The following is a 15,333-nucleotide window of genomic DNA, read 5'->3' as shown; positions in this document are numbered from 1 at the left end:
ATTTTAGGGACACACTTATATATGTACATTTTCTTTAATTTCCCCCCATGGCTTTAAAGGCAGGTATCATTAGATCAATGATTTCTGATACTGCATGCTGAGTATCAGAAATATACTTCGACTTCACACAGTTACATGACGAAAGACCATACACTATGTAACTATGATCCTCAAGTCCAAACTAATCCATTAGCAGATAAAATGTCTCTTTTTAAATATTAAAATATTTGGACTGAGATTTGTAAGGAAACATCTCCAGATATGAAAGAAAGATTATGATGATATCTGCTTCCTGATTTAATGAGTTTTAATATTAGATAGGTTAAAATGATACAAAATACATAAAATTGCTAATATATATTGAGTATTTACTTTGTACCCAACACTGTATTAAGTAATTTACTGAGATTATTTTAGTATGACAGTGTAGATAGCACCTATAATTGTTCCTCTTCTACATTAGAGGAAACAGTCTAAGAGAGATTAGATTAATGGCTCAAGGTCAGAAAGCTGGTAATTATTAAAAGTAGGGTATGATTCTATGTAATGTGAGGGCTCAAGCCTTTACCAGTAATGCATGTTGCCTCATATTTCAGTAATTTAACTTGGTCATTTGGGTTAATCATGGAGAAGGGGATGGTCTCATTTTGGTTTTTTATGACTGATACTCTAAACATTTTTTTGGCCACCTAAAGTGGTATAAAATAATGTATTTTCTCTTCTGTGCTTTTATATTTGTTGTTTTCCTAGAGCCTTTATAAATAAAACAAAACATAACAACAGCAAACCCTTGACTGAAATGGGTTAATAATTCTGCTTCCTCCCACTTTCCTATTGCAATCCAAGGACCGAGAGTTCCACCAGTATCTATGTGCCAACAACAGTTTCCAAGATCAGGTAACTCTAGTATTACAGATATGAAAACATACATATTTTCGAAAAATCACTTCCACCATATTTTAGTAAATCTCCGTATAAGTACCTTCTAGAATAACAATATTACATGGATTATCATATTTAAACATTAAATCCTTATTTAAAAACGACTGTTGATTTGACCATGTATTTGCATACCACACATGAGTCTCTGCTTGGAATTTGTTAGCCTTCCCTCTGCCATGCAACTGCCTAACGCTGCTATTTTCATGTGGAAATTGTTGCTTTATAAGGAACACTTTTCTTTTATATGCTGCTGTATTATTATTGCTGTGTTTAATTGGAATGCTCCCATTGTGTTAACCAGGGAGAGTTCTTTAAACCTGGGAATGTGTGCCTCATAGAGTGTAGAGCTATTTATTTATTTATTTTCATTTCCCCAAAATATCAACTTTGATTACTAATCATATACAGGCTTTGTTCTTCTTATCTGGGTGTCAACAGTAATTGGAATCCATATCCATATTCTACCTTGCAATCATGCTGCAAAAGGCCAATAAATTCCCGCTGAGTGTGTTACTTGTTAAATTTAGTGCATTACATTCAGGGTAATGAATAAAAGCAGTGGACCGTTACCGTCTGGCTGGCTGAGGGAGGCTAGAACAGCCAGACTCCCCCGAGGCCTTGAGCCGGCTTAAAAACCAGTGACAGGCAGAATCAAGGGAGTCCCGGAGCATCACAGTTCAGTTTGTCTCCCTTAATTTCCTCTTCTGTAGAGACTTAGGCTGTAGGGAGGTGGAGTAATCTTACCCATTAATTCACCACACTTTCATAAAATGCCGCATGCTCTGGTTTCATTAACAAGAAAATACATTTTAGATAAATACTTAGGTATTTACATTGAGCAGGAAGATGAGAATAGTATGGAATGTAAATTAGTAACTGTGCCTCCGCACAGTCCCCTCTGTATGTCTACATAACGTATTCATTCATCTATATTCAAAATGCACAAGGATATTTTGAGTGAATAACCAACCAATGATACAAGCCACACAGATATAAACCCCAGAGTACTTCTGTCTCGTGTTTATTGAATACATATTAGCGGTTACTGAACAAAGAGGCTCCTTGTAACTTGAAGCTACTTGCAACTCCTTCTTAATAAACAAATATATTCATTTCAAAAAAATTCTTGAACTGTAGTATAACAATTTCATATAGACTGTAAATGTACAAATGAAATATATTAGAGCAAACTGGTCTAGACTCTTAACTTGCTGTTTTATTGTGATAACTCAGAGTCTTTATTCTCCCTGCCTGGCAATTGTTACAAACCAGGTTTCCTGCCATAGCCAATCCCTCAGTCCTTTGAGCTATTGTAAATATTAATATCAATTCAAAAAGAACTAGATTCCTAAAGGAACTAAACGTAATTTTATGAAATGGCCACTTTTGTTATTTTTGAGTGTCTTGGAAAATTTGGTGTGCAGTGTCCTTTGCTATCCATGATAGAGCAGCTGGTTCCAAATAACATGGTGTATCTCATTAGAGAGATATTAGATCTAATTATGCAGCATATAAGTGATATCATTATAGTAACATTATCTATCTCAATGAGGTAAGTAAAGTGCATGTGAAATCTAACACTCTGCTGCTTGAAAGAATTTTTGAAAGCAAATAAAGGAATTAATGGTCACTTAACTGGTGAAAGGTTTTGCAAACCAGTTATGCATCTTTGGCATGTGATGGAAAAATATAATAGGATGACAGGTACCCTGATTATGTATGCCGGAGATGAAAATGAACTTCCTTGGCAAATATTGTCATTTAATACAGATAAATAACATAATAAAACAGTGCTTTTTTTTTTTTTTTAGTACCTCTACTACATAAGAGTTTCTCAAACTTTAGAGTGTAACAGAATCCCAGAGAAGGCTCCTTGAAACAAAGCTTGTTGACCTTTACTGGTTTTTGCAGCACTGTGGATGGAATTGGAGATCATTGTCCTAAGTGAAGTATCTAAAGAATGGAAAAACAAACACTACGTGTACTCACTATTAAATTGGAACCAATCGATGAGCACACATGTGCATAGAAGTAAAGCACAGTGGAAATCAAGCTGGGGGAGAGGGGAGGAGAGGATAGGCAAAGGCTATGGGTGCAGGCAGTGAACACTCTCCGGGTGACAGGCACACTCCCACTAGGTATCCCTGATCCAAGCATTACAGAAGCAATCCCTGTCACCAAAAACATTTGTAACCCTGTAATACTTTGAAATAAAAAATTTATTGCTGGGCTACAACCTCAGAGTTTCTGTTCAGTAAGGCTGGAGCCTGAGAGTTGGCATTTCTAAACTTCCCAAATGACACTCATATTGCGGGTCTAAGTCCATTCCATAGAACCACTGAACTATGTGAAAATCAGTAAAGAAGACCCTTCCCTCACATTAGTTTTCTGTAAGATGAAAATCCAAGGATCCTATTTCTGATTAGTAATTTTCAATAAAGCTAGATCTTTTTGTTTGTTTGTTTCTGTTATTGTTGCAGTTTTTAGCCAGGACTAGTTTTGAACCCACCACCTCCAGTATATGGGGCCAGTGCCCTACTCCTTGAACCACAGGCACTGCCCTAAGCTGGTTATATTTAAAAATCTAGAATGTTTTTCAAAGAGATCTGTCCTTAAAAATAGAAGTAAGACTATCTGCCAAGCATTAAGCATATTTATAACAACACATTTAGAAACAACAGCATTGATAATAAAATGAGTAGATAGTGCCAGTGTCATAATTTACCTAGCAAGGAAAATGCCAAAAATAATTAGAGGTTTCAGCTCTGCAAAAGTAATTTGGCTTACTCTTCTCTGCACACATTATGTCTTTCCTAAGAGCTTTGAGTGTGTTTACTAAAGGAATGGATTCTGCTAACAATTTTTAAATTTAAAAAAGTGGCAATGGAATCAAGACCTTTTGATAATTGGCTTCCTTCATCATCTGGCAGTTTTAACCATGGTTTGTATGGTTTTGCTAATTTATCATCTAATAATGTCTTTAGGAAGATGCATGTTATAAAATGGCACCAAAATTCCGTGTGACTTTAGTTTGGGGCATTTTTTAACCTTTTTCTCATCCCAAATCAAGCAGTATAATTGTTATAGTAACAATTGACATTCACTTTTCAGAGAACCATTGATATTCAAAGGGCATTTCCAGAGAGAATCATTTCTTGGCTCAATTAAGGTAACCTTAAATTGTGGTCCATGTTCTGAACTAAAATATCTGAGGCTCCACAAAATTGGGAAACATTTGTATGATAATCATGCCTAAAAATAAAAACAAAGATTATAGAACTTCAATATTAAGGATATAACTTCAAACTTCTGGTGGAAAAGAGACCAAACCAAATTTATGAAACAACCAAAAGTTTTAATTTAGAAAAATAAAGTTATCTGGTTTTTTATGCTAATTTTAACTGAGCTCTCACTAATTGTTGTCTCCACACTTAGTCCAAAAAGAGGTGGGCACTCCATTCATCTGCATGTTACAAATGAGGAAATGACTATTGAAGGATACAAGTGTTTGAGGTTTTTTTGTTTTGTTTTACTGTTTGGGATTCCTTGAGGGTACAAAGAATTAGGTTAGACTGATTGCATTTGTTAAGTCCCTCTTGTAATTCTGGCCCATCCTCAAGAAGTGTGCCACGCACTGTACTCCCCCATGACCCTCTCCTTCCCCTTCCCTGCTCCCTCATTCCCCTGCCCCCCACCTTGGATTAGTTCATCTAGTGTCTTCAGATTAGAAGTGAGTACATTGGATTCTTGTTTCTCCATTCTTGTGATGCTTTACTAAGAAGAACGTGTTCCAAGTCATGTTAATAGAAAAGATGCAAAGTCTCCATCTTTTAAATAGCTGAATAGTATTCCATGGTATACATACACCACGGCTTATTATGTTAAATCCCATCACTGGGCAAGAGATGTGAACAGAACCTTCCCTGATGAAGACAGACAAATGGCAAACAACCATTTGAAAAAATGCTCATTATCCCTAATCATCAAAGAAATGCAAATCAAAACTATCCTGAGACATCTAACCCCAGTGAGAATGGCCCACATCACAAAGTCTCAAAGTTGCAGATGCTGGTGTGGATGTGGAGAGAAGGGAACACTTTTACACTGCTGGTGGGATTGCAAGCTGAATACAACCTTTTTGGAAGAAAATATGGAGATTCCTCAAAGAATTCAAATTAGACCTCCCATTGATCCTATAAGCCCATTACTAGGCATCTATCCAAAAGAAAAAAATCATTTTATCATAAGGACATTTGCACTAAACTGTTTATCACAGCTTAATTTACAATCACCAAAATGTTGATTCAAGTGTTTCTTGGATCATTTGTCTGTGTTTATCCTAGTCCCAAAGATAACTCCGTTTCCTAGGATAACTTTTTAAGTATCCACAAAAGTTCTTTCTTACACTAAATTTTATCCACATGCATAACTAGACTGTAGGTTTAGATACCATTCACTTCCTTATGTTCTTATTCTTGGCTACACTCTGAACTTCCATGAGGAGCTTTAGAAAATACTGATGCCTATGTTTCAACTAGAGAAAATCAGATTTAATTAGTCTGATGGGTAGTCAGGTCATTAGGATTTTTTCAAAATCTTCTTGTGATTATGGCATGCAAAGCCGAGTTTGAAACCCATGTTTATGGTATTTACAGGCAAATTTATTAGGAGATCTAATATCAATGAACTTAGTTTATGCATCTCACATCCCAGGAGTACTAACATATGGGAAAGAGTAAAGTCTTCATTCCAATTAGTGTGTGTTTGTGTGTTTTTGACCATGTCAAGATGGGATTATCATGATGTAATCCACTCTGTACATTTATTATGAACTTGATGGTAACAAGTTTATGAAGCAATACTTATTATAGGAGTTAAAGTTGCATATACTTTAGGTTCTTATTTTCTCTTGGTCTTCTGCAGAATTCCAGGCAGCAGGCAATGTGCCAGGCACCGTGCAGGGGACAGGAACATGGGGGCGAACAAACAAAGGTAAGTTTATACAATGTTTAGAATGAATATAGTTATGAAAATCACTAGCAAAATAAAAAGCTTGAATGTTCAAAAAAGGATTCAAAAACCAATAATGATTTGGTATTAAGTTAGATGTTATAATGAAAAAAATTAGAAAGGTAATGTCGATGTGACGAGATACATCTATACAAAAGGACAGATATATCAAGATTTTCATCTTACCTAAGAGGGGCCATCTATGCTGCCTCGTTCTTGGCTTTGAAAATGACACAGTATAAGGGATAAAGAATGTATGTAGATATTTTCAGGGAATATATAAAATAAATATGAAATATACACATTATGTAGGACTACAAAAAACCAAAGAAGAATCATGTAATTCAAATAACTAAAATCAAGGAAATAAAAGGAAAATTTAACAATTGATATTTATAAAATCTTGTAGCCTATAAACAGAAACTGTGCATTTCTTCAAGCATCTATAATTTATTTATACAAGTAGATGAGGGTTAGCTAAGAACAACAAAAAAGTAATAAATAACAGAATTTCCAAAAATCACATGTGATCACAATTTAATAGTACTAAAAATAAATGTTTCATAAAAATAGCTTCCAAAATATTAAAAACAAGCACAACAAAACAATAGCAACATTGAATAAGCAAACCATTTTCCTTAGGAAACATCAGAGCAAATTGGAGACTAACACCATAACTGTAGGCAATTCAGGAACTTAGTAATGTTACAGCACCGCATTTTAACACTGATATATTACCAAAGCTATTGTCAGGGACAAATACATAGGCTTCAGCATTTGAATGTAAAGGAATCAAGTCCTTACCTCCACAATTTAGGTGCACTGTAGTAAAGCAAACACAAAAGTTAGGACCAAAAGGAAAACAAACTTAGCTGAATTAGAGCAATTGTAAGATCAACAAGTAAATCACAGAAAAGAAAGAAAAACCTCTTTAATATTCTGCAACAGTTAAAAACAAACAAAAAAAAAGAATACAAGACGAAAAAATTTAAAAGAGGGATAATGTTAAACAAAACTTAAACAATAATGTAAGGGATAATGTTTAAGAAGGTAATTGAAAATTTCTAGAACTATATATTCATATAGGGTATCAAAATAATAATGATCCATGAATACTTTTGTTTATCTCAGTTATATGTAGATGATTTCAATAACCAACTTATAATACTCAAAATTTATAACAATGCTATGTCTCTTCATATATTCAACTTTTCTTTTAGGGTTCCTAAATCCAGGATGGCCCAAAAGTTCATGTGCACTTTAAAGTAGGGTGCAATTTAAAAAAAAAAGTAGGGTGCAATTTTAAAATGCACACAAACTTTACGGCCAGCCAGTATGTTATAAATAGACTTCTTACAAGTTTATGTTTTTGTAAAAATTAAATAAAGTTTATTTCATTACATTTTTTAACCTGGTTATTGCTGGATTAAAGGAAACACAAAACACTACACACTACGCCCTTACAGAAGATATCACATCCATAATCTGATCTTTTTCTAAAGTCCAAGATTTGGCAGAAAGTTAGTGTTTAATTTTCTGTGAATAGACTCAGATCTACTATATTAGAAAATACTCAGGATGGCATATTTTCCCTGTCCCTCGAATCCCTTCCTACATCTTGCAAGTCCATTATAGATTCTATTGTGCAAACAAGAAGAATTTGAATGACAATTTTGCTCAGGTAAAGATACATATTGAAAATAGCACATATTTTAAATCAGTATTTATCATTGAGTCATCTGTAACATTCAGAAGTTTTCTGCTTATATACTTTTTATTTCCATAAAATGTAACTTTGTTATGAAATCTCTCTCTTTTTTTGTTTTTTTGTTTTTTTTTTTTACTTTTGGGCAGCTATGATATCATCTTCTTGTCGTTGACTAAAGAAACGTGAATTTTGCTTTCTGCTCTATTAGCTTATCTATCATCCATTATTCCTTGAATTTTAGACTGGTCTTGGGACATGGCTCTTCCCTTCAAATGTCCCCAGGACCAATGCTCAGGTGCTTGGCTCATCTAGTTTATTAGTGTGGTGAGAGTGAAGCTGACTTACAGGACTCCTGCAGACTAGACAGTAGGCTACAGGGCCACGTGAGCAGCAATATAGTATCTCAAGCTCACTCACAAAGCTTGATCTCGTCTAAGCCTTTCTCCAGCTGTCATGTGCAGGTACAGCTCTTTCTTTCTTGTTATAACAGCTCACATCCTAAAAGGAGGCAAGGAAGACTGTTCCCAAGAGCAGTGTGAGCAGTGAGCTTTGGCTCTCTCTCCTCCAGAATCTCATCTTGTGAATTTACTCTTCAAAGACTGAGATATCTGGCACCTGCCAAGCTATAACTGAAGAGGACCAATCTAAATCATCATTTCTCCAATTTTTTAGTAGCAAGTATTTTATTTTGTTTATTCATAAATGTCCCACCCTGAACAACAGAAACTGATACATCAAAAATGAAATGTGTATGAAGTTTTACAGAAGAAGGTCAAGAAGTACAACCCTAAACACATTTTAATTAAAAAGAGTTTGGAAAATATTCTAAAATCAATGTGAATGTAGAATGTGCCAACAAAAGTAAGACACATCAGTGTGGGTGGGTATGAAATGCCCATGGAAACAGATTTCGTCTTTGGGGCCAAGCTGTAAACATTAAAATTTCTCAATGAGGAACTTACTATATATAACCAAAGGTTGCCAAAAAAATGTATACACATTTTAAGAAAGGAAAAGACTACATTAAAATTATAAGAGATATAAGATATAATATACAAGATAACAAGTATTATTGGTATATATTGACTATTACAATTTGTATACCCTTTTTTCTTTATTAAAATGTGCATGCATTTTGGAGGTGCCCTCTATATATCAGACATTGTGCCTAAGAACTTTTCATATGTAATCACATTTAATCTTTCCTATGATCCTATCAGTTTGTGTTATTGTTCTTCTCTTATATATTATTTTGGACAGGGAAGCTAAAATTGGAAGGGATTGAGAAGTTGGCCTTATAGGATATGGATAATAAATAGCAAAATTTTGACTTAAATTCTAGTTGTGCCCCCCATTGTAAGTTATTCATCATAACGTTTTAATATTGCTACATTGTTTTATGTATTACTTTTATTGAATGCAAAGGATTGAAACCAAATTTATATCCGTTTAAGAAAAGCAGCAATCATAGAAAGGACCTTGAGGGATTTCCCAGAACCTGAAGACAGGAATGTAGCTGGACCATGGAACATCAGGAGCCAATGAGTGAACAACACGGGCTGAACGTATTTTCTACCTCAGCTCCTATCACCTCACCCACTCCTGCCACCCCTTATGTGTCCTCCATCTTTCCTGGGCTTCCTCATTTCCTTTCACATGTTTGAAAATACAAGTTACCGTGAGTTCTGTATCTTTTAGTCCCGGCATCCAAAACCCAAAAGGAGACGAACTAACTCACTTTTGATCTCAAACCCCACAAATTGGGACGGATGAAGAACTTTGGCTGGGTTTTGGTCATTTCCCATTCTATTAGAATCATTAATTTTTTAAATCAGAAATCTTTTGAGAATATGTGTCTGATAGTGTCTTGGGTACCAGAAACTCAGCAGTGAAATAGATAGACAAGGTCTTATATTCCAGAGGGGAGAGACAGGCAATAAATATGTTATGCTGTGAAGTAAACCCTTACATAAGATAAATACAGGAGCTGATTTCCACTAGTTCTAAATGCAGAAAGATATGTAGCAAGTGATGAAGTGGCAGAGTGAAGGGCCACGTTAGCGATAAGAGAATATTTCTCTGAGATGACTTCTGAAGAGAGTCCCGAATGATTTTTTCCAATGAGTTATTGAAAAATCGGGGGGGGGGGAACTGTGGCTCAAGGAGTAGGGCGCTGGCCTCATATGCTGGAGGTGGTGGGTTCCAACCCAGCCCCAGCCAAAAAAAAAAAAATCAGGGAAGACTACAGCAGGCAGAGAGGATGAAAGGTACAAAAGCGCTGAGCTGAGACTATCAGACAGCCAAGACAGCTAGACCCTATAAGCAAACAAGAGAAAGATAGAGAATGAATTTGAGGTAGAGACTAAAAATGTCTAGAGGACCCCCTACAAGGCATTTGAATATTATTCAAAGTAGAGAAAGTTATAGCCAGAGGGTGCTGTGATTTGCCCGAGTTGGGTAAGGTACCCCTTGGGTTATATTTTAATTTGCCTGCTGTTGCTGCAGTCAGAAGGAGGAGACAGAGTATTTCCCTTAGGAGCTGTGGTTCTAGGCAGATAAAGCAACACACAATTCTGGTCAAGTATTTCTGTTATAAATCCCCTTAACTGTTACTCCTCACACATTGTCAATCACAGTAGCCACTGTTCTTGTACTAGTTTTCATTATCTTAGATTTTCAGATCTTTCATAAAATGTTAAGGCCATTTAAGGGGGCTGGCTCACTTGGAGTAGGATCCAACATTCGAAAGTTACCTTTGTTATGCTGATTTGTTGATTGATTACCTGGTGGTTAACACCTACTTGAATGCAGTCTATTGCCTCTAGGCATTGGCTTCTAGTTCCATGTCACTGGGCTTTGTATTGTAAAGTTTTCAATCTTCCAGCCTCTCTCATTTGCCATGCTTATTTTCAGCTTTCTTAGGAGAAAAATATTGGATCCTGAGGGCATTTGCTAGATATCTGGCAAGGAGCATCACACACCTATAAAAGCAAGTCAAACTAAGGAAAAGGGAGTAAAATGGAATGGAATGCCAGTCGAAAGAAGTCTCTGGGAGCAAGAAAAACAGGGGAAGGAGGGCGACAGCATACACAGATAGCAGCCATATCAAAAACAGAAGAAAACAAAGGACTGGCCCAAAGAGTTATGAATCTCTGCAGGAGAATTAATGAGATGGAAAATTCTCAAAGAAAAAGAGCCAAAGATAGATATAGAGAGGGGGGAAAAGGCATAAAGTAAGAAATAACAAACTAGGGGAAGAGAAAAATTCAAAAACCCCAAGTGCAAGGTGAAAGAGTAAAACAAAAGAATGGATAAATTAGGAAATGGTGCATTGCATTAAGGCAAATGTGTTCTGTTCTCTTTATTCTTATCTGTAAGTGGCTTTGCATCTCTCTGGTAGCAAAGCCACATTGAAAGGATAATTTTGTTTATGTACCCAATTTGCATAATTGTGCAATATAAATTACAATGCTAATTAAGGACAGCCCTTGGGCTTCTGGAATTGGGTCAAAGTGTCTCCCCAAGTGCAGGGAGGTTGGGGCATTGGCTCTGTCCCCTCTCCCACTGCAGGGAAGCTGGGCAAGAGAAAAGAACCTCTCTGACAGTGTGTGAAATCTTGTCAGAATTTGTTGAAGACCCAGAACTGTACATCTCACTCCCAGAGTTGGCTTTTAAAATTATCTTTGTGTGATTCCACAGTGAAGCACTTAAAAACTAAAATTCCTCCTAAATGCTGTGTTGATTATCTTTTTATCTGAGTGTTTTTCCCCTCGGTTTTATTTTTTTATTCAGAAAAAAAATTTTTACACTTCCGATAACGGAGCATGAACCTGGCATATAGTATTTTCTCACTGGACTCTTGCCAGAATTGTCTCAAACCAGTACATAATATGCCCTGCTCAGGCTCCTGTGAGCCATGGAAGAGGGGACAAGCTGATTTCTGAGCATTAGTTAAATTTGTGTCCTTAAAACTAAACGATTGCACCATAACTACATTAAATTCAGTCCCAGAGAGTTTATTCCCTGCACTCTTCATAATAAAATGGTGTTAAGTATAAGGTCCATGTAACCTTTAACTTGGGTGTTTCAAAGAAAAACTATTTCTAACTTCCTATAGTGAAGTCTGGAATAAGTACATTGAAGGAGCCTCCATTAGGCTGGCTCCTAAATGGAGTTTAAGTGGTACGTTGGAGGCTTTTTGTAGTCACAGAACCTTAGCTTCAAGCTAAATTATATGCAAAATAGAAAGCTGCAGATGTCAATCACTCAGAATGGGGGAGAGACCTCGTGTCCTAAGTCCTCTTTTTCTACTTTCCTTTCTTCTCCACCCTTCTTCCAGAGGGTATAGAAGTCACTTCTGTAAGAAATTTATTCTGTCCCTAACTTGGACAATAGCAGAACAGTTAAGGCTGCTAGTTGTAGACACAGGATATTGTCTACTGGGATCATTCTAGGAACAATGGGAAAGTATGTACCTTGTGTTTACTTTATAGACCAGCATATTCCAAACTCTTCCAGGTCTAGGCATACAGAAAAATATATATATTTCAATGTAATACTAGGGTGCTAGGTCTGAAAGTTTAAGTGTTCCCCCAAATTCATATGTTGAAATCTTTAGCCCCAGGTTTGATAGGATTAGGAGCAAGGCCTTTGGAAGGCAATTAGATCATGTGGGTAGAGCCCTCACAGATGGAATAGTGCCCTTATGAAGAAGACCTGAAAAACACCTCTTGCTCCTTCCAGCAGATGAGGCTACAGTCAGAAGAGAGCTGTCTTTAGAGAAGTCAGCCTTTACCAGCCTTGGACTCTATAGAGCCTTCATCTTGGACTTTCTGACCTCTGGAACTAGGGAAAATGAAAAAAATTGTGTTGTTTATAAGTCTTCCAGTCTATGATATTATAGCAGTCTAAATAGTCTAAGACAAGTGGTAAACTAGAAGAGAATTGGGACTCTGGACAACGTTGTTCATGGTCTAAGGTGACTGACTCTGGGGCTGTGACCAACCCAGCCCTCTAGTCACCTGAAACTAAGGGGCTGTAACTCCTAACACGGCAGTAGATCTCTAGCAGTGTTCTAGCAGTAGCAGCAATGTTCAAGTGATCAATCATAGGAGGCCCATGGTCAAAGCACCATGGCTCTGCACTGGATCATCAAAGAGTTAAACATGCTTCTTGCAGGAACTGTGGTGGTAGCATCTCTTGTTCCCCTTCTCTCTCCTCTCCATTCCCCATGGACTCTATCTTCCCCACTCTCACTTTTCTCCACAGGATTCAGGGGGAACTGGCCTAAGTTCAGCGAAAGGAAAGGACACCTGACCTATTGCAGTCAGGGAGAGTAGCTCACCCCTCCAGGCACAAGGATTGGGCCAAGCTGATAACAGAGCCTGAAAGTGGCAGTCAGTCTCGGGGGAAGTTGGCCAATTCTTGATGATACTTTTGAGCATGTTGATAAAACTTTGAATAAATTTTCCAACTTCTGGTATATGAGATTGTAGACTTCCCATTTTGCTTAAGCTAGTCTGAATTCAATATCATTTTCAACTGAAAGACTCCTAGATGGATACATATTTTTTATTTCCTAAAATTCAGATCTAATGTGTTATGTTCCACCTTAAAAATCTCCAGGACTCACCACCACATGGAGGATAAAGTCCAAATCTTTCTCTAATTATAACTAATGTATAGATTTATCTGTAATGCTGGCAATATGGGAATGGTGGTCTGTCTCTCTCACGGGTTTATTAAAGACAGTGCTGGCCACAAGAGAGTGGACAGGGTGGTCAGAGTTGATGGAGTTGTGGTCTTCTTAGTATCCTTTAATTCCCTTGGTTGAGCAGTCCTCAAGAGACAAGTTGTTGGTGCTTCTGGAGCTGATAATGCATTTGGAGCAGATTTCTTTTCACTTTTTCTGCAATTGTTCAGGTGGATTTAGGAATTTCAGCCTTTCTCTCTGGAATATGCTCTGTTCCTAATTATAAAAGCATAATGTTGATAATGCGGACACTTTAAAGAATCTGAGCATTGCATATGTATCGAGAGCAATTACTGTAGACCAATGACTGTCAAAGTGTGATCCCTGGACCGGTAAGTATCATTACCTGGGAGATTATAAGTAATATAAATTCTCTAGTCCAAACTCAGGCCCATCAAATCAGAAAATCTAGGCATGGCACCCAGAAACCTGTATTCAGCAGTTCTCAACCTGTGTGTCGTGACCCACAGGAACTGTATTAAAGGGCCTCAGCATTAGGAAAGTTCAGAACCATTGCTATTTTAACAAGATGATTCTCTTTCACAATAAAGTTTTCAAACCATTGGCAAGGAGGCTCAAGCTTGGAGAACATCTTGGTTCAGGGTTCAGGACTTACGAAGCCCTTCTATCTCGTTACTTTACCATATTTTCCTAATGCCTTTTAAATTTCTGTTTCACTAGTGTTTTTAGTTCTCTAGGGAACCCATCTTAATCTTCTGGGTGTATGATTTAACAATTTCATGCCCACCTTGCATGGGCCACTACTGTCAAGATCTCACTTCTCCAATATTTTCCTGGAAAAGTCAAACCAGTCGGATGTTCATTAATTCAGCTGCCATCACTGTCCCCTCCAGTGTGCAATTTTAAAATTGTCACATATATGTTTTCTTCTTTTAGATTTACCTTCATACTGATGTAAGGCTAGTAGTAAAATTCTATTTCCTAGGCAGACCACAACTGATGACATTATAAAATACAAAATCATGAATATTGCAGAGCAAGTGGTTATCATTCCAGAGTTATGCACATGTCACAGAAAATCATCACATAGGCTAAATCCATTTGCATCACAAGCAGTAGACCTACAAATACTATTAATGACTTGGAGCACCAGCTCAGGAGCCAGACTCCCTGAGCTCAGATCCTGACTCGTACTTTACTGTATTGGGGACCTTGGGCAAACTCTCTGTACCTCAGTTTCTTTTTCTGCCTGATGTAATGAAAGTGCTTAGGAAATTTTAGCCAATACAATAGCTAAGGCAACAACATCCTAAAAAAGATACCCACTTGTAAATAATTGTCAGGCAAGGTTTGTCTAAATGAAGAATCTGTCTCTAAAAATATACTTTAAGGCTATTAATTTGAAGATAAAGAGAATCGGTAGGGAATTCTTAAACCCATAGTGGAAAGGAAAAGAGTAAATAGTGCTCATAAAACTTCAAGTATTTACTCAAATTTAACATAACTTTAATTGCTATACTAAAGAGATTTCATATAGTTCACATGTACCCAAGCCCAGAAACTTACATCTATTGTAGCTAGTAGTCTCTTTCTCCATCTGTTCTCTTTGAGACTGTACATTATTTGGCTTTTTTGAGGGTCCTACTTCTCTTCTAGCTTCACCGACTCAAAAGATATTACCATCATGTTTATAAATTGATCAATCTGGAATGTCATTACATTCATACCTGTAGGAAAAACCGATTTGTGGGAAATGTTCTAAAATTTGTAAATAGATCAAAATTTATGTAAACAATCTTGATATAATCAGCCTAAAGAGATATGACTTTTCTCTGTGATAGCTATGAGTACCTACCAGGAGTTACTAACTTTCCCAGCAGTATCTGCAATCCTTGTTTGCATGCCCTTTGGGTATTTGGACATAGAATTTTGCTCTTTTTCCATTTTTCCACTGTGTATC

The 15,333-nt window shown here is 36.7% G+C and overlaps 1 long non-coding RNA gene across 2 annotated transcripts in view; it reads left to right on the top strand.

The window, feature by feature from the left end:
* LOC111723218 overlaps positions 1-15,333 on the top strand; it is a 204,092-nt gene that overhangs the window by 186,570 nt on the left and 2,189 nt on the right. For both annotated transcript variants that reach the window (XR_002771804.1, XR_002771805.1), the window contains one exon: positions 5,866-5,934. This is a non-coding gene — a long non-coding RNA (uncharacterized LOC111723218). The remainder of the gene's footprint in view (positions 1-5,865; positions 5,935-15,333) is intronic.

The sequence above is a fragment of the Otolemur garnettii genome, unplaced genomic scaffold (genome assembly GCF_000181295.1).
Source record: "Otolemur garnettii isolate 467f Iridium unplaced genomic scaffold, OtoGar3 scaffold00009, whole genome shotgun sequence".
NCBI lineage: Eukaryota > Metazoa > Chordata > Mammalia > Primates > Galagidae > Otolemur > Otolemur garnettii.
Note: the sequence above shows the minus strand (reverse complement) of the source record. Positions and strands in the feature narration are given on the sequence as shown.